A 20,765-nucleotide genomic window follows, 5' to 3' on the forward strand; every position below is an offset into this window, starting at 1 on the left:
TAGAGAACATGATATAGGAGGTGATGTAGTAATGCGGATAGAGATCGGCGTGACAGGCAGGAAACAGAGAGTGTTAATATAATGGTTCTTTTGGATTGGCAGGCAGTTACGGGTGGGGCACCAGATCTGTTTTTTTAAGAAAGGAATAGAATCCGTACAGGGGAAAAGGTCTGGAAAAAGCATAGTCGGGGTAACTGTGGGAGTTGGTCAGTTTGTGAAAAAAAAAGTCTGCGGAAAGTTTGTCTCCCAAGAAGGGATCAGAGAGAGCAAAAAAGGGAGAGAGCGTCGCCAGAATGTGAGGCCAGGATGAAAGTTGGCAGCAAAGTGAGGACAGTCGACGAGCTCGTCACAGGTGCTTGAGGCAGCACCAAAGTAATTGTTCAGGGTCGCAGAGGACGAGTTGAGGGGCTTTGCCTGTGTAGGCTTGCAGCATGGATTGCTCCACAAAGCCAACAGAAAGGCAGGCGTAGCGGGTACCCATGGCTATGCCTTTAACTGGGGGACCTCAGGGTTCAGTGCTGGGATCCCAGCTGTTTAGAATATTTATTGACGATCCAGACAAAGGAATTGAATGTAATGTCTCTATGGAGCTAGGTGGAAGTAGGGGCTGAGAGGAAGACACCAAGAGGCTGCAGGGTGACTTGGATAAAAGCAAAGGTGAAGGCTCCATTATTGTCATGTAATACTATGTTTAGAATGTAACGTACATGAAATTCTTTAATGTTCGTCTACTGTAAGGCCACTTTGTTCAACATCGATAAAGAGAGTAGACAAGCACATGACAAATTCAGTGCAATATAGATAAAATGTAGGTAATGCAGATTTTAAAAAAATTGCAATCTGTTTACATTTTGTTATCTGTTTACCATTCTTTATTTGTTTACGTGTACTTTGTGCACAGTTTTCTTTGTACTACCAATAAGTGGTAATTCTGCCTCACCCGCAGGAAAAAGGATCTCAGAGTTGTATGTGATGCCACGAATATAGTCCGACAATAAAGCTGAAGTAACTGTGAGGTTATCCATTTTGGTGGCAAAAGCAGGCCTGTGGCTCATTATCTGAATGATGAGAAATTAGGAAAAGATGAGGAGCCATGAGACCTGGGCGCCGTGGTGCATCTGTCGTTGAAGGTTGGAATGCAAGTACAAGGGGTTGTGAAGAATGCAAACAGCACATTAGCCTTAATTTGTGAGAGCTTTTGAACATAGAAGTAGGGAGGTCTGACTGCAGTTGTGCAGCCCGCTAGTGAGGCCGCACCTTCAGTATTGCATACAGCTTTGATCTCCTAATCCGAGGAAGGACCATCTTGCCGGCAGAAGGGTGTGCTGCAGAGGTTCACCGGACTGATCCCTGGGGTGGCAGGACTGACGTACGAAGAAAGACCGGATGGATTGTAATTTAGAAGAAGGGGAGGGGTCCTCGTTGAAACCCATGGACTTCTGACAGGACGAGATGGGTTAGATGCAGGATATTCCTGGTGTTGTGGAAGTCCAGAACGAGGGAGTCACAGTCTGAGGAGAAGGGGTAATCAGGATGAAGCTGAGGAGAAGACTCTTCATTCCCCGAGCCCGTGGAACCCCATGCCACAGAAGGTTGTTGTGGTCAGTTCATTAGATATATTTAAAAGATGAGTTGAATATAGGACTTACGACTAAAGGGATGAAGGGCATGATCAGCCATAATTATATTGAGTGGTGGGTCAGGCTCGAAGGACTGATTGGTCTTTTGCATCTCCACAATTCTTTGTCTCTTTGTGTTGTGTAATATATACCCGAGTTTGAGTCAATCTCCCTGATACACTGTAAATCTTCAAATGCCCACAGAGTCAACCTATCTGACTCCAGTGGTGAAGCAGAACTGACTCCGCTGTTCCTCTGCCAACTGATGGCCATTGTGCCAGTAATTTGCATTTAATTACACAGTGTATCAAACACGGACAGAAGCAACAGTGATTTCAGATGACAATCATTCAAATTAAATAAGTATGTTAAACACACTGAAATTATTCCCTTTATTGACTGAGTGATGATCTGTTTAATATTGTTTATTGATTATAGTTAAACATAAATTAGAATTGAGCAATCCCTTTCAATCTCAGCTTTGAAAAGTTGAATGAAAACTGTTCTTTGAATCCAACAAGGTCGCTTTGTAGAATGTGCTCTTCTCAAAAGGTGGCTCATTTTAAAGAAGAGTCAGTTACTTGCATATTTTTGGACTTTATAGAGCTGTAATTTCATATGAATGATGGCCGTAATTTTCGCTGTCAACTGAATATTTGCAACATTGACACGTTTTTAGGTGTAAAGCTCACTTTTGCCTTAGACATCTGCCTCATGTTCTTACCTTTGTTGAGAGGTGCTAAGCATGAAGAGGTAGCAGTAATAAGACAGTAGGCCCTTTCAAACTGCTGTGTAAAATGGAGTTAACCGGGCAGTTTGCGCCCTAGTTTCACAGCAGTTAGAAAAGGTCTGACCCGGTCAACCCCCATCAGAAATCAACTGATTCCCTGACCTACCTCAGAGGTAGTCTGGAAACCCAGTTAAGCTTACTTCGGTCACGTCCAAAGGCTATTTGAAAACTAAAATGGCCGATCCGCATATTCCGATGAGGTCAGCGCTTGCGTCACCGGGCAGCCAGCATCTGAACATTCGAGAGCACTTCCGGTGAGTACGTGACGTGTCATTGCAGGGGCGGGATCCTCCTTCAAATACCGAGTTGGCGATTTAATGAGTTGACCCCCCCCCCGCACCTTTGCACCTTTTCCTCAGTCATCATATCTGGGGCTGCTGTTTAAAAGAGGCTAACATTTCAGGCCACTCCAATGATCTAAGAACAGGAATTGTGGGAAAACCCTACAAATTCCACCAGGAGCAATGCTGGAATTTCCGAGGAAAGCATCCTTACTCCTGCAATGACTAGAGTCAACTCTGACACACGTTCAACCATACAAAATAGAAGAGCAAGAACACAATTGCAGAGTATTGTGAAAAACAAAAACAATTAGTACATAGACACAGCATCATGAGCGCACTGGGATGAGATTAAAATAATTTAAAAGATAAACAAATGTAGACATATAGCATGGTAATAGGCCCATCCAGCCCACAAGCCCGTGCAGCCCAAATATACCAATTAAGCTGCACTTACAACATTGTCCGTTTTGAAGGGTGGAAGGAAACCCTCGCAGAAGTGGGGAGAACGTACAAACTTCATACAGACAGCGCTGGGTTTGAACCTGGGTCATTGGCATTGTGATAGGTGTTGTGCTGTTCAGTCAGGAGCTTGACGGCTGCAGGGAAGAAACTGTCTTTAGGTTGGTTGAGAGGAGGGAGAATAGAATGTGTCCAGGGCGTCCTGGGTGCTTCGATATGTTTGGCTGCCTTTCTCAGGCAGTGGAACCTGTAGATGGCGTTCCAATCTTTGCTACTTCCCACTAAATCCTATCCTTTTCAGAAACTATCTACCTTGATCTGGGCTTTCATAACTCATTATGAAATGAGTTGGCTCAATTATGTGATGGCTCAATTCCACACCAATCAATTCAGTCGCCTCATTGGGGACAATTCTTTATGTGTGAACCTTGATTGTGAGGAGCCAGCAGGTCTATTTGGTTCTGAATGGCATCTCAGATTATTTCACAAGTAAGGCAAAAGCTCATCCATTCCACTGGATGATAAGAATAGTCCAGGTCTGTTCTCCAAATCTAAGATCATGGGAGTTGTATCCAATTGGAATAAACTTGATTAATCTTCCAAAATGGAGGATTTTTGGTACTTAGCATGTAGAATCTAATTACATTGGTGTCAATGGGATTGACTTCAGTCAACCACTGGCTAATAGTCGCACAGGGTCTTTAACACCAGCACAGGGACTTTAACACCAGAACAGGGTCTTTAACACCAGCAGCCAAAGATAACTTTATCCCCAAGTTATTTTTGCACTGGTTGCAAATAAATCTGAATAACTCAATTGTCTTTTGTGCATTATACTAAGCTGACAGGACAACTTACCTCTCAGTCCAATACTAGTTCCTTCATTGATCTATATGGAATTGGTCTTGAACAAATGAAAGCAGATTATGTTCTTCCAAGTTTCACTTCAGTCTTTAAAGATATTTGATTAATACTGTTATGAGCCCAGAGGACCCCAAAACCTAGCAGCAATAGCTATTCACCAAGATAAATGGTTACTTAATCAAAAGTTGCTTTTAATGATCTTTAAATATGAAAACAGGATCACACTTTAACTTATCACTATGAACTTAACTAACCTAACTTAACCCCCTTCTAATTCTAAGCACACATGTATGTAATGTCTGTATAAGTTCAGAAAAGTTTTTTTGATTCACAGTCCAATCTCACTTCTCATTCCTCCAAGTTCACTGGTTGCAGGCAATTCTTATACTGTGCACAGAATTTAACATTTATAAAGTTCACCAGGCTTTGGTGCTTGAAAGGTAAATGGCTACCACTCAGGAAATTTCTTGTCGGTTTTCAGAGAGAGATTTGTTGTTCCAGGACATCCACAACTGATGTACTTCCATCAGCCACTTCCGTGTCTTGCTTATGAAACTTGCCCCTTCAGGGTTCTCCAGATGATAACCTCTTTCTTTCATGTCCCCACTGAGTTCCTTTTTGTTTCCTTTAATCCAAGTGAAACATTAGACAGCCAGTCCTCTCCTCTTGCATGAACCACAAGGGCTTTGACCAGGCCATCTTCCAAATGACTTTCCATAAGCTTGCCAGCCTGTCCTGTTCCAGTCCCAGCTGCTTCTGCTGGCCGTAACACTGTACAAGCAATCTCTGTCTGTCTCTCTCTTTCACACACAGAGAGAAAAAGCCTGATTGACTCTCTCTGCTTGCAAAACATTTGCAAACATTTGCTTGCTGTCTCTCCCACTTTTCAATATCTACTCTATCCATGCCCCTTTTCAAGTTCAAAATGTCTCAGTGAGATCCTCTCTCATTCTCCTAAATTCCAAGAACCGTCAAACGGTCCTTGTATGTTACCCCTTACATTCCAGGAATCATCCTTGCGAATCTCCTCTGAACCCTCTCCAATGTCAGTGCATCCTTTCTCAAATGAGGAACCCAAAACTGCTCACAGCACTCCCAGTTTCTTACAAAGCCTCAACATTGCATCCCTGCTCATCCATTTCTCTTGAAATGAATGCCAGCACTGCATTTGTCTTCTTCACCACTGCCTCAACCTGCAAGTTTACCTTCAGGCTATCCTGCATCTGGACTCCCAGATCCCTTTGCATTTGGGTATTTTCAATTTTCTCTCCGTTTAAAAAATAGTCTGCTCATTTTTTTTTCTCTCTACCAAAGTGCATGACCGTACACTTCCTGACATTATATTTCATTTGACCCTTCTCTGCCCATTCCCATAATCTGTCTAAGTCCTTCTGCACTCTCCATGTCTCCTCTACACTCACGTGTTCCTCCTCCTACCTTGGTATTGTCTGCAAACTTGCCTACAAAGCCATTCATTCCATAATCACGACGAAGGAATCCTGCAAACAAAAGGATTTCTCAGCAAATGATAACATCCATGGCACGGGCAAGTTACATATGTGCCAAGAAGTGCCAGGCGAAGCCTGTCCTGGAACATTTCCTGAATTTTTCTGGTTCACTTCTAACCATCAAGCAATCAACTTCTTTCTTGGGCCCTAATCTGCATTTTAAAGCAATAGAATAAAGGAAATATTACCTGCAGATCCAAAGTAAAAAAAATACAATTTGTAGAGCACAGAGAAACAAATTGGAATGAAATAGAAGGAAGTTTTATATCATACAATGAGCCTTTGAAAATGTTCTTCACGCTGATCAGAAGGGATTATTCAGGTGGATGTTTGAATTCTCATGGCATGATCTGTGAAAGAGCTGGGTAGACCGTGAGAGATTTTTCCTTTAATCAATAGCACCAAAGCAAATTATTCATGAACTTATCCCCTTGGTGTTTCTGGGGCATTACTGAGCGCAGATCACTTACTGTCCCAGCCTGCAAACATAGCCTAACTTTAATAATTCAAAGGATGTGATGAAACTTGGATTATCTGAATCCTTTCCACTCTTTCCATTTATCCATTGATTGGTCACACCTTCACTGGTACTAGCTTTCTGCTAAAGTCTCCTCCTAACTTACCACATTTACCATTCGGCCTCTTCAGCTTATAGAGCCATGGAGTTGGACACCAAGGGAACAGGTCTTTGCCCCACCAAATCCTGACCAACCATCGGCAATAACCCTTTGAAAGGATAATTTCAACCACATTCACCTCAGTGTTTGGCACAGCACTATTAATGTGCCAGCATCCCGACTTCGAACCCGGCGCTGTCTGTAAGGAGTTTGTACGTTCTCCCCATGACCCGCGTAGGTTTTCTCCAGGTACTTCCAGTTTCCTCGCATCCTCCAAAATGTATGGGGTTGATAGGTTCATTGAGTGTAATTGAACTGCGCAGGTTTTGCGGGCCGACTGCATCGTTAAAATTCAAATGAGAAAAATTAAACTACCCCCAGATTCTCCCTCTCACCAACACACAAGGGGCAATTATTATAGCTAATTACCTTACCAACCAGTACATCTGGGGAATGTGGGGAGGAAATTTGAGCACTAAAGGAAACCCACGTGGTTATAGGGAGAACATGCAAACTCCACACAGGCAGTATCCAAGGTCAGGATTGAACCTGGGTCTCTGGTGCCGTGAGGCAATGGTGCAACTGGTTGCACCATTGACCTGCTCTTTGGAAACTTACTTCAACTCCCCTGATATTCCCCAAATTTTTGCCATTTAAGTAAATATCCAATTATATTTTTAAAGTTACAATTCTGCATCCATTCAGGAAGTTCATTCTGGATCTCCATCTTAATGAGAAGTTAATCTCATCTCCTTTGAATATTTTACCAGCATCTACCTTTCTCCTTTGGTCACCTAACAATGTCTTCCTTGTTACTTTGCCAGTCTTCATTCGAGGGCTCAGTAGTGGTGAGGGTCAAGAACTTCAAATTCGTGGGTGTCAACACCTCCAAGGATCTGTCCTACAGCCTCCATAATGATGCAATCACAAAGAAGGCTCTCCAGCAGCTATACTTTGTGAGGTGTCTGAGAAGATTTGGTATGTCTCCAAAAACTCCGAGGAGGGCATCATTGCCTGGTATGAAGGCGCCAACTCTCAGGACAAGAATAAACTCCAGAGCGTTGTTAACTCGGCCTGCAACATCACAGGCACCAGACTTCACTCCACCGAGGACATCTACATGAGGCAGTGTCTTAAAAAAGCAGCCTCTATCCTCAAAGACCCCCATCACCCAAGCCATGCCCTCTTCCCTCTGCTACATCAGGAGAAAGGTACAGGAGCCTAAAGACTAGCTCTCAATGACACAAGGACAGCTTCTTCCCCTCTGTCATCAGATTCCTGAATCATCAAGGAACCAAAGACACTGCCTTACTTTTTGTGCACGATTATTTTTATTTATAGTGATGTTGCAAGATGGTTATAATATGTATGTTGTTGTAAAACCACAAATTTCATGACTTGTTCATGATAATAAATTCTGATTCTGAGCTCCTCATAAATTTCAACTGCTCAATTAATTCTCCTTGTATTACATCACACTTCATGGTCTATGATCATAATTTGAATACATAGGTGGGGATTCTCTGGGGGTTTCCTGTCCGACGTGCGGGAGCCGAGACTCGATTCTTTACACGTTATTTGCTGGTGACACTGTGTTTCGGGAGAGGTGTAAGGTTAATTAGATAACCAAAAATGAATATGCTGTAATATTAGAATATGAGGTGAAGTTTTTATAATTTCAACTTTATTCAAGCATTGTGTACAAGACAATGCATTAATCACGAATGATTCATATTCGGTATTGCATTATATAAAAGTTATTTAACTAATATATAGCATAATATTTCTCTCTACCAAATCAATAAAAATATTTTTAAAAGAAAAACCCAACGAATTAAAGTGAAAATACAGAGTCTGGGCATCAAAACATACGTCCTACCACGGGGGAGGTTGGGACTGCGGTAAGAATCTGCATTGTCGGAGGGATCAGGACCTCCAGTCTGTGGGCAGCCAGGACTGAATGGGAAATTTATTGCAGTCACGTACTTACCTTCATCGGGAGCGGTGCCGGTCCCCGCTGATGACGTAAGCGATGCGCGCACGTGTGCGGGTGCATAAGTGTCACTGTATGGGTGATGGATCTCAGACGCAGGAGGAGGAAAGTGAGAGGGTCCGGATCACCCGTGGGGTGGTAAGCCAATGAGAAGGTCAGAGGAATTTGGATAGGAGTTGAAGAGCAAATTATTGTGTCTAGGGAATAATAAAGAAAGTCGACTTCATGGTGTGTTGAAAGAAACAAGTGAGTGTATTCTTTATGTGAGCTGTGGTAAAATCAGTGCTGTTATAAATCCATGTCAGATGCGTCAGGGGGTCCGGTCTGCGGGCTGCCGGGGTCGAGGCGTGGGTTGGCGACCCAGACACTGAGAACTCTGACCTGCAGGTAGCCGGGGCCAAGGTGAGAGCCGGGACCAAGGCGTAGGGGGCCCAGGCCTGCAGGTGGCCGGGGCCGATGAGAGAGATTAGGGTTGACTTTTACATGAGATATATGGAAAATTCCAGATTTTCTGGCCAAAATTAGGGGGTCGACTTTTACACGAGTGTATGCAGTATGTCAACAGTGTATACAGTAAATAAATCTAAAATAAGGATATTGCTAAATTAGTTATGAAATCCAGGGAGATTCCAATTCTTCTAAACTGGAGTGATACAATCTTGAAAACTGGCAGGATGTGGAGTGAGGTTGCAAATTGCTAAGTAAATGTACATATTTAATAGATTTTAAGCACTTGCCCTCCATTTCAGTATTGGTTTGAAGACACATTTTGGCCTGCAGAATCTTCCTGCCATACTTAAACTCTTAACATGATTAACACTTTGCCAAGGCTGTGATACAAAGGTTTGCGTACAGTTTTACATCAAGAGAGAAAATAAAAATGTTTTGGGTGGTGGAAATGAGGCTGCAGGGGAAAGATGCTAGCTCTGCTGTACCATCGACCAAAGATGGATCAGTCGTGATAGGATGAATGCTGATAGGTTTTGTGATCCAGAAGAGAAAGGTCAAAGAGAAAAGAAATGTTACAAATATTGCGGGTACTCCTGCTGGGCTTTCCGTTTGTGCTGTGGTTGACCAGCTCACCGCATTCTCACCTCTGCCAAATCAGCTTCATTCTTCCTTTCCCTGTATTCATTGGCTAAAGTCAAGAACTGTTTCATGTTAGTCCACTAAGTCATGGGCTAACTTGATAAATGGTGATAGCAAGGACCTGCAGGCCAAAGGGCTCCCAAGACCAAGAAGTCATTATCGCTCATTACCAACCTACCTCCCTGACAACTGTGCCTCACCGTTGAAATATTCCCTTTGTCTTATCCATCCCTCCCCGACTCTTTAACTTAAAACTAACACGTTTTTGTCTCATTCCTCGTCTGATGAAAGGCCTTGAACTGAAATGTTATCTGCATTTCTCTTTCCACACAAAACTGCCTAATTTGCTGAGTGTTGCCAGAATTTTCTGATATTCATTAAAAACAAAATTTAGACGTACAGCACAGTAACAGGGCAACGAGCCCGTGCCGCCCAATTACATCCAATTGACCTACGATCCCGGTACGTTTTGAATGGTGGGAGGAAACCGGAGCCCCCAGGGAAAACCTACGCAGACACGGGGAGAACGTAGAAACTCCTTACAGACAGCGTGGAATTCAAACCACAGTCCCGATTGCTGGCGCTGTGAAGGCATTGTACTAACTGCCTCACCAACCATGCAACTGATTTTGTTTCTAGGTTCCTGAAAGATAATGATGGATTTTCTCAACCAGCAATATTCACTGCAGCTCTTAAAGTAGCTTGAGCATCTGTGGGCGAAATGGATAGATGGAAGAGAGGTTCAACTTATTGTCCTTCCATGGGTGGCCTAGTTAGTATAGCAGTTACCACAACACTGTTACAGTGCCAGCATTCGGTACCGGGTTCGAATTCCGCTCTGCAAGGAGTTTGTACCTTCTTCTTATGTCTGGGACCGGGTTTGAATCCTGCTCTGCAAGGAGTTTGCATCTTCTTCCCATGTCTGTATGGGTTTCCCTTGGGGACTCCGGTTTCTTCCACCCTTCGAAATGTACCGGGGGTTGTAGGCCAATTGGGTGTAATTGCTCGTGGGCCGAAACGGCCTGTTACCGGGCCGTACGTTTAAATTTGAATTTAATTTATATGTAAACAAAGGCATTCTGGATGTATCTGTGGTTTAATGTTTGATCTGTTTGCTCTTCACTGTACTGGTGAGGCCGCACCTGGAGTACTTTGCATAATTTTGATCTTTTTGTTAGAAAGGATATCCTTGCAGTGGAGGCAGTCCAAAAGATATTTTTACTGGCTAATTCTTGGAATGGGAGGCTTGTGCTAATGCAATTAAACCAAGAAGGGCAATCTGAAATTCTTACTGCTGCCGAACAGGTATTTAAATTGTGAGATACAGCACCGTAATAGGGCCTTCTGGCCCATGAACTTGTGCCGCTCAGATGGACACCTGCGATCAATTAACCTACTCACCCTGTTCGTCTTTGGAAGGTGGGAGGAAACTGGAACACCTGGAGGAAACCCACACGGACATGTTGAGAAGGTACAAATTAAATTCCTTATGGACAGCGGCAGAGTCGAACATCGGTCACTGGCATTTCCATGGCTTTCTGCTAAACCACTACACTGACCGTGCCGCCCAGGTACTTAAAAAATACAGACCGTATGTAATTGAATTAAAAAGACCAGCGCAAGACTATTGCTGCACCAGCAACCCAAGTTCGAATCCCGCGCAGTCTGTCAGGAGTTTGTACCATCTCCCCATGTCTGCGTGGGTTTCCTCTGGATGCTCCAGTTTCCTACCAGAGTTAGGAGGTTAATTGTCACGTGGGTGTATTTGTGTGGACCGGAAGGGCCTGTTGCCGGGCTGTGTCTCTAATTTAAAAACAAAAGAGATAGATAATAAATATTCACAGATGTACCAAAGCAAAATAAAGTGAATTTGAAGACAGTCCTTTTGTGATCTCAGAGCAGTCCACGATTCATGTAACGAGGGGAAGTTCCGGACTGTGATAGCTTGGGGGAAGCACAGATTAGAATTGTGGAAAACAGAAACATGGCCTTCAGCCCATCTAGCCTGTGCCTATTTTCCTCCTAGTTCCATCAACCTGCACCCAGACTGTTGCCCCCTGTACCCCTCCCATCCATATGCCTGTCCATTTCCGTTGGTAGCTTGTACCAAACTCTCTTCAACCTCTGAGTGAAGGAGTGCCCTATAATGTCCTGCTTAAACATTTCACTTCTCACCCTTAACTCTTTATTGTCTCACCCAACCTTAGAGCAATAAACCTCCATGCATTTACCCCCTTAATAATGGTAAATATCAGCATGTTTCCACTAGTGGAAGAACCTTGAACAGTGGATCGTATTTACAAAGTGCGTTGAATCTCATCTCGCGGGATGTGTCCAACCTCTGAAACCCAGAGTTGTGTCAGCTACATTTAAGTAAAAAGGAGATAATTATTTGAAAGGAATTATAGGGAACTTGCAAAAATCAGGAGATGAGGTTTGAAGCTTATATCGAACTTAGAGCAGGGCAGCACAGGTAGAGGGGCTTCACCCTGCAAGCGTGTAACCATCAGCATGCCAATTTAAATAACCTCTCTTCACACAGTCTGTGTCCTTCTAGTCCCTGTCTGGATGCCTCAGAAATGTTGCTAGATTCTTGCTTGTGGGGCCATAGCATGCTCCCACTATTTTTACATTTTCATTTCCTTCCTAAAAATCAGACTGAGCTTTGACAAGTAGTTTCTTTATGAACTCTTCAAAGCAACAGATTAAATTCTCGGTGCCTCAAAGGGTAGGTGTCAGTATTCTGAGCTCTGACCCCAAGGACGATTGAAGAAATTGAGACTGCCAATTTTTTTTCAGTAAACAAAGGCTATTTTGATCGCTGATGTTAAAAATGAGAACAGTGCTATTACAGCGCCAACGACACGGGTTCAAATCCATACGGAGTTTGTATGTGAGCTGCGCGGGTTTCCTCCGGGTGCTCTGGGCTCCTCCCACCCTCCAAAATGTATAGGGCTGGCAGGCTGATTGGATGTAATTGGCAGTGTGGGTTTCATGGGCTCGAAGGGTCTTCTGCTATGCTGTATCATTAAAAAGACATATATGAAAGGAGAGATCTACGTTTTCAAATAAGCATTCATTATGTTTAGATTGGCATAGAGTTTAATTCTTGTTTGGAATGCTAAATAAATGGATTGAAAGTGAAGTAGTTCTTGTGAAATATTTAGCAATGTTAATTTATTACATAATCTCATATTACAGCCTTAGATTGCAGTCCTATGGTAGGCATGAATACCAGAGTGGCATTTGCGCTCACAAACTGGATCAATGTTGGAATCTCACTACTCTGGATGAAGGAAAATGGTCCCAGAAGGCAGTTTCCATCAGTCCAAGCCTTGAATATTTCATGACGCTGTATTACCAGAACCTTTCAACCATAATGAAGAGGTTGCAAAACAATCAGGGCAGAAATGTTTGTATATTGTATACTAAATCTCATAATACTGGGTTTGGAATGCAATATTTTACTCTAAATGTGACCTAAATATTTTCTAGCTATTATTAAATAGTCTGTGAATTAAATAGTACATTTAATGTAGACCATGTCTCTTCTTAACCGATTATATACAGTGAAATGTCTGTCATCTGGAATTCAAGCAACTGGCACAAAAAAAATCACAGAAAATAAATGGGTAAAAAATATGGAAATTTAAAACTGGCACGCCTTTCCATTAGTTCTCCATTCAGGCAACACGCAGTCTCAAGCAACCGGAAAAATATCACTTATCCGGCATCTAACAATTCCTACAAGTACCAGAGATTTAACTGAAAATGTATAAACTATTTAATTTTTTTAAAATAATTTTTTTGAGGTAAATCCAAAGATGAGCGGATTGGCCTATGAGGAAAGATTGAGCCACCTGGGACTGTACTCGCTAGAATTCAGAAGAATGAGAGGGAATTTTAGAAACATCTAACTTTTAATGAAATGCAGATATAGAATAGAAGGAGGAAAATAGTTTCCAGAGGAGGTGAACTCAGGGACATAGTTTAAAGATTTAGGAGAGAGGATGTAGGATGAAGAACTGCTTTTCTCAGAGAGTAATACATTTATTGTGGAATTCTCTGCCCAAGGAAGCAGTCGAGGCCATCTCATTAAATATATTTAAGACACAGATAGATTTTTGATCTGTAAGGCAATTAAGGGTTATGGAGAAAAGGCATGTAGGTGTAGCTGATAGATCAGCCATGCTTTTAATGAAGGGCTGAGCAGGCTTTATGCACCAGATGGCCTTCTGCTCCTGTTTCTTATGTTCTTAAAGGCTTTGCTGTTGAGGACAACATTGTTCCATCCCAAATTTCCCTTCAGAAGGTGGTGGTGAGCTCCCTTCTTGAACTCTTGCAGTCTTTCCGATAAAGGCACTCCCAGAGGGTACTTGGGGAGAGAGAACAAATTTTTAAATTTTAAATTTTAAAAATTTGTACAGCATGGTAACAGGCCCTTTCAGCCCATGAGTCTGCACTGCCCAATTTATGCCCAATTAACCTGCACCCTAGTACCTTTTGAATGGTGGGAGGAAACCGGACCAAAGGGCCTGTTTCATTGCTATCATGTTCGATGGTTCTATGGTTCTTCTTTTCAAAGAGCGAACTAATCCACGTCAACAATAAGCATGGTCATATCTCTCTACTCTCATTCAATAATACCTCTCTGGCACAATGGATAATTGCAGTGACATTTTTACTGAATGCCCTCTCAATAATCTCAATGTAATTTTGAAATTCTAGTGAACTGCTGGCCCTCCCACAGGATGCAATAGCTTCCTTCTTTCCAACATTTATCTAACAAATATTTCCACTTAAAGTGACAATTTTAAGCCAAGATCACATAAGAATGCTCAAAGGCATTACCTCTCCAATCAAATGGCAAATGGCATCAAGCCTCGGGGAGATATTTAGAGAGCTTAGTTAAAGAGATTATGGAGAAGGTGGGAACTTCAAGCATTCATACAATGAAAAGTGCAGGCATTTATTTCAAGCCCAGCACCCTGAAGAGTCAAGTTTATTGTAATCTGATTGCACAATTACAACCTGACTAAATAGTGTTCTCTGGTCCTCAGTGCATTCCATGCAGATACATAATCAGATATAACACACATGTCGCCAAACAATATATATGCAGGACAAGTATTCATATAAATAGATAGATGAATATTGTTTCATGAATATGTTGACACAGAGGGACAGGTCTGGGGTCCATCCCCAGAGGTGCAAGGAAGAAATATGGGTCATGGGTAATGGATTTTGAGAGATGAGAAAACTCAAAGAAGGAAAAGAGATGGAATTAGCAGGAATATATTGCTTGGAAAGACCTTTTGTTGTCCATTCCTATTCACTGAGTGCATGCTGGGAAATTTTGGAGGGCAATTAAGAGATACTCAGTTTGATGGATCCTATTTTTATATTTAGAAAATCAGTGCAACATTTCATGGGAGCCATTACTGATACCGAGTCAATTAATTCCTGATTTATTGCATTATTTGCTTTTAAATATCCCAGATTCCATGGTGGGATTTAAATTAGAAAATCTGTCTACCTATAACTTAACATCAAGGGGCCATATATCTTTGAGGTCCAAGCTGTGGTATTGTGTTTCAGTGATTAATGCAAAGAAAACTGATCAACACATTTATAGCCCAATGGAGAATAATTTGGCATCAATATGGAACATTTTTGAATTTAATAATTCTTTGAGTAACAATTGAAACCATAGCAGCTACCACTCCAAGATAATCAAGCCCTATTTCATGTTTAATGTTCTTTTCTCTAAATATTGTGCAAAAAATCAGATTAAAAATGGATTAGAAATGACAGATTCAGGTTTTGCTGAAGGTCATTCCACTCAGCCACCACTCTCCAAGTGAGGAAGCTTCCTCTCATGTTACAGCTCCAGTGGGGATTATTTGGGATTGTCGCCTCTCAGAGGCAGAATTATCAGTGATAAAACACATTTTTATGAGGCCAGGACTTCTTCACAAGATTGATACCTCTCAGCCATTCTCAAAAACCCTTCCAGAAGCATTGCAGAGCCGTGCTAGAGAAACTCAGCAGATCGTACAGCATCCAAAGGAAGTTAAAGGTAACCAACATTGTGGGTCTGGACCACTCGATTGGAATAAGAGAAAAACAGGCAGATGACTGAATAAAAAATGATTCAGGCATCTGGTAGTTTCTTTTCATTAAGGGGTCAGCAGTGGAGAGGATCAAGAATTTCAAATTCCTGGGTGTCATCATCTCTGAGGATCTGTCCTGGAGCCTCCATGTCGATGCAATCGCAAAGAAGGCTCGCCAGCGGCTATACTTGGTGAGGAGATTCGGTATGTCTCTGAAGACTCTTGAAAACTTCCACAGGTGGACCATGGAGAGCATTCTGTCTGGTTGAATCACTGCCTGGTATGGAGGTGCCAACACTCTGGACAGGAAAAAAAAACTCCAGGGGGTTGTTAACTCAGCCTGTGACATCATGAGCACCAGTCTTCGCTCCATCAAGGTCCTCATGGATGGTGTCTGAAAAAAGTGGCTTCTATTCTGAAAGACGCCACCACCCATGTGCTCTTCATTCTGCTACCGCTGGGGAGAAAGGTACAGGAGATGGGCACACAGCGGCACAAGGACAGCTTCTTCCCCTCTGCCATCAGATTCCTGAATGATCAATGACCACAGACTCTGCCTCACTTTGACTTTTTCTTTCTCCTGCACTAGTTGTATTTATTTTGTGAGAGGTTTATATAAATATTTACAATCTGACGCTGCTGCAAAACAAATTTCTTAGCATGTTCATGACGATAAATTCTGATTCTGAGTATCTCCAGTACATTTGTGTATCACACTTGACCCCAGCATCTGCAGATTTTCTTGTCTGACAGCATTACAATGTCATTGAATATAACCATATAACATATAACAATTACAGTACGGAAACGGCCCCTTTAGTCCGCACCGATTTAAGGGATCTCTTCTAGTCCCTCCTACCTGCGCCCTGCCCATAATCCCCTCACATCCACGCACCTACCCAACCTTTTCTTAAATGACAAAATTAACCTGGCTGCAACCACCTCTTCTGGAAGGTAATTCCACTCAGCCACCACTCTCCGAGTGAGGAAGCTTCCTCTCATGTTGCTTCTAAACATTTTCCCCCTAACCCTTAACTTATGACCCCTCGTTCCGATCTCTCCTAACCTCGAGGGAAATATCACAAGGCATTTCACATGAATGTAATCAGATTTAAATCTGACCCAGAAATATTTGGTCAGCTCACCATAAAACCTGGTCGATGAGATTTTTTTTTAGAGAATGGGTTAAGATGCAGAGTTTAGGAAGGGAATTCCACAATTAAAGATCATGGTAACTTAAGGGACAGCCTCCAATGGTGGACGCATGGAAATATAAGACGTAGCACCCTGGAAAAGCAGAAGGATTATAAAATAAAGGAAGACCTGAGATGGAACTGTAAATGAGGAGGAGTGCTTTATAATTGAGTAGTTGGTTTACTATCAGGTGTGGGAGAATTAGAACTGAGTCTTTGTTATGCACTATTTATTTGAAAGTACAGGAAATCAATCCACTTAATTCACATTTCCTTTCATTTATTTTGCCATAAAAGCAAGACATTTTTGTGTACTTTTGTGGACCGGGGTTCAAATCCCGCACTGTCTGTAAGGAGTTTGTACATTCTCCCCATGTCTGCATGGGTTTTCTCCGGGTGCTCCCACCGTTCAAAAATGTACCAAGGGTATAGGTTAATGGGGTGTAAATTGGGTAGCATGGATTCATGGGTTGAAATGGCCTGTTACTGTGCTGTATGTCTAAGCCTTTTTAAAATTTGATTTTCAATTTTTTATATGATAAAGAAATAAACTGACCATAAGCAAAAGCAAAAAAAAAAGAAAAATAATTAAAAGCATTAAAGTTAAATAATTTGATGCTCCAACCAAAAATACCCATTAAAGTCAGTGGTCACTCTGATATTTTTTGGTAGATGTGAATAACACTGTGGTCTGGCATGGATCACAGTAACAGAACCGACCAAAGAGCTTACAGACAGCACTTATGATCAGGTTCTCCTACATCAGCCCATTCTTCCTTTCTCTGAAGATCAAACAAGCTGGAACACAGTTCCTTCCTCCATCTGAGAGGTTCCCACTTTCATTTCCACTTAACTTGGTTTTTTTTCAAAAGTGAACTTTATTCACAATAAAATTATGTACAAACGAAACCCATGCAAATCTTTTCACGTCCATAGTGTCAGATCAGATTTCAGATTTATTGACAGAGTATATATATGACGTCACATACAACCCTGAGATTCTTTTCGTGTGGGCAAGGCAGAATTTCCTCTTGTTGATAGTGCAAAATAACCTGTACCCAAACTACACATGTAAACAAATAAGTAAATGGAAACAAACTGACTGTTCAATGCAGTGAGAAAAAAAACCAATAAAGTGCAAAAGTAAGAGTCCTTAAATGAAGCCCTGAATGAGTTTGTTGTTGAGGAGTCTGGTGGTGCAAGTCTTGCGTCACCCATACCTCTTTCCTTATGGTAGCAGCGGGAACAGAGCATGTGCTTGGTGGTGTGGATCCTTGGTCATATTCATACATTCCATTACTGTACATTTTTTGCATTCATTCTCTAATTTGATGCCTGGAGCAGTTGTCTCTCCTGTGGCCCCTTGTAGTTCTTCCTTGTCCATTGTTTGAGGGGCTTCCCCTCTGGTCTCAATGCCCTGTAGTAGTAGGACACTTGACTGTGGTCTATCTCATCAAAGCCCTTGTGTTGGCTATGTGAAGATTCAGAGAACCCCTCTGCATATAATACTGGCACATTCCATTTCAGTGTAATGCATTATCCCCAAAACAATGCAGCCTACCTTCCATGGTGAACTGGGGCATTGTCCTACATCATGGATCAAGCCTTTCAATCTGTTGAGCCTGCTGTCTTTGGACTCAACCCAAGGTTGCTTTCTCTGAACCTAAGCAGTGAAACTCACAAACGTTGGAGTATCAACTGTAGGCAAATGAAACATTCATTCATTTGCAATGGAGGAAAAACACCATTGAAATCCAAAGATATCAGAGAGAGAATGTCGATGGATTGTTTCTTAAAGGAGGGTTTAAGGGTGGGCCAAATCTGGGGTGGCTGCTTTTGTGCCAAAATATTCTACTGTAGTGAAGTATTCTATACTGAGCTACTCTAGACAGAAGTGTACACTTTGTGGAATCACCGTACATGTTGTCAGGATGATGTATATGCAGGAAAGCCAACGTACGCACTGTGGAGGCTCGAGCAAGACTGACACCCCCAGGCTTGCATGCTGGGCTTATATACATCACTGCTTCTCTCACCTGGACAGGAAGTGACATCATCAGTGATGGCATCAGCCCAGATTAAAAACCTGTGTTGGATGCAGGTCAATTTCCCCCGTTTTCCATGGCACGTCCGCCATCTTGGGAGCCAGTTTGCTTGCTGGTAAGTGGGTCGCCACACTAGAATAATAATATGATAATAAATATTAGAAAATTAGATTGATTTTCTTTCTGTTTAATTTTAAGTACCTATTAAAAAAAAATTCAGAAAATCTCCTTAAATATTTAAGGTGAGTTGCCTACTTCCCTTCTCCTCCAGCTCCACACTTTTTCTGCACTCACCGCAACACGCTCTGTTTCCTGGATCACAAAAGGAAAAGCAGCAACAGAAAATGGTTGAACGCCAGTCAGACCCAGCGGAGAATGGGTTAATTTTTTAAAAAAACCATTTATCCTTCACATTTTCGGCTGAGAATGCTTCCTGTACCTCAAGGCCTTGTGAATATTCATGCTGGCTGTGCTGGGGGCTTCAAGATAAGGCAGTCCTGTGTGAGAGAAAAGTCATCTCACCACAGTCATCAGTGGTTTAATGAGTTGCATCTAACGTGGGCCAATTAACTGGCATGCACATTCACTGGAGTGGGAATCCATCAATTTCAAGGGAAATTGAGTTTGAAATTATCCATTGTTCAGCCACGTGGTAGAATTGGGAATGGCTTTTCGCCCCGAAGATGTAATTTAATGTTGGAACCAGATGCAGAGGTTTTTTTTCCTCTCTCTTTTATACTTGTGATGGTGATAAATGCTTCGCTTACATAGGGTCCCAGTGGGGTTATTCAGCCAACTGCAAGATTCCCTTCAGTTGCAAAGTAATGTTTGCAACTGAATACATTTAGAAACTGTGTAGTGAAGGCAGACTAAAATAAATCTAAAGAACAAGAGAGAGAATGGATTGAGCTGCCAGATCCCTATCTCTTTATTCTCCTTCCATTCACCAACATTTGCAGGAAAACTCCGATAATGTGGCACCTCGCAACCTGTATTAGCCAGCGGATTTTCCAGACAATTGGATGCTGCTCTTATTAATACCCAAAGGCACTTTAATTTCACTGCTATTAGATGTTCCACAGTGGTAAAAAATAAAATTGCTGATGACTTTAAAGCGTGCAGAGGTTTCTAAGCCTACCAGGCGTCCGCTCCCATCACAAATCTGCAGACCTCCGAAAGGACCCCCATCATCCTGGTCACCATCTCTTTTCATTGCTCCCTTCAGGCCAAAGGTACAAAAGCTGACCAGGTTCAAGAATAGTTTTTCTTTCAACAGTTATCAGGCTCTCGAACTTCCTCTTACTACCCTAACCACTCCCTGACCACCAAAATAACTGGCTGCACCATCACTTTGTTTTTCTTGCATTAACTGCATCAGCCCCCAATCGAGTCACTTCCCTCGCCACCGCTCACACAAATCCGAGCCCTGGGACCTGCGGCTGGTTTGCATTGAAGGACTTTCTTCAGAGAGAAGGAACTTCCCGGGCAAGGAGCGCAGATCATTAAATAATGATGCAACGTCAGATATGTTGTCGTCATTGAGTTGTCTTCTGCAATATTTTACTGTCTTAACTGTTGCACATTGGTTTATGCTGCCAAATTTGCATAATTATTTCTGACCTGTGGAAACCTCTTCAAACTTTGTTGTTTTAAAAATGTTACGGCATGTTCAGGTTTTAACACCCATCTTCTCCTCACTCAGCCTTCCATGAGTCACATGCATGAGCAGCAAGTTGGGTGCTTTTGGCATTTTTGGGCCTCAATTTGTTTCCACTCTGGATCTGTGGGTTTTGAAGCCAATGTGAAATCCACAGACTCTGCCGCAGTGGGCCAGATGGGTGCTTTGATGGGTTGTAGGAGACGTTGTGACAGTAAAACATATTCAGCAGGTTCTCTGAGATAGTGCCAGTGTCCTTAGTGCCGGCTCGATTCTCTTGGTATCTGGCCTATCACAGACATTTTCTCTATAACCCTCCAGCTCCTCTTCAAGTTAAAACATGGTTAAAGCTTTGCATATGGAGTATTGTATGGAGTTGGCCTTGCAGGAGGAAAGATGCAGGAGGTTTGGAGAAGGCGAAGAGCATTTTGCTGGTGTCGGTGTCAGGGTTTGCCGTACCTTGGTGGTCATTGGTGATGCTCACTACTTTAATACCTTAACGGCAGCCTTGGTGGCTCTTAAAGCAGGTTGAAG

At 42.3% G+C, this 20,765-nt stretch overlaps 1 protein-coding gene and 1 long non-coding RNA gene across 3 annotated transcripts in view; one reads left to right on the forward strand and one right to left on the reverse strand.

Annotated features, from left to right (window-relative positions):
* The window catches only part of LOC138739957 (cell adhesion molecule DSCAM), a 454,986-nt gene that overhangs the window by 159,839 nt on the left and 274,382 nt on the right, over positions 1-20,765 (forward strand). The gene's annotated exons all lie outside the window — the stretch shown is intronic.
* LOC138738519 (uncharacterized) overlaps positions 1-20,765 on the reverse strand; it is an 85,411-nt gene that overhangs the window by 35,288 nt on the left and 29,358 nt on the right. For both annotated transcript variants that reach the window (XR_011341580.1, XR_011341581.1), the window contains exon 2: positions 18,566-18,706. This is a non-coding gene — a long non-coding RNA (uncharacterized lncRNA). The remainder of the gene's footprint in view (positions 1-18,565; positions 18,707-20,765) is intronic.

Source organism: Narcine bancroftii, chromosome 7 (assembly GCF_036971445.1).
Source record: "Narcine bancroftii isolate sNarBan1 chromosome 7, sNarBan1.hap1, whole genome shotgun sequence".
In the NCBI taxonomy this organism is placed as follows: domain Eukaryota; kingdom Metazoa; phylum Chordata; class Chondrichthyes; order Torpediniformes; family Narcinidae; genus Narcine; species Narcine bancroftii.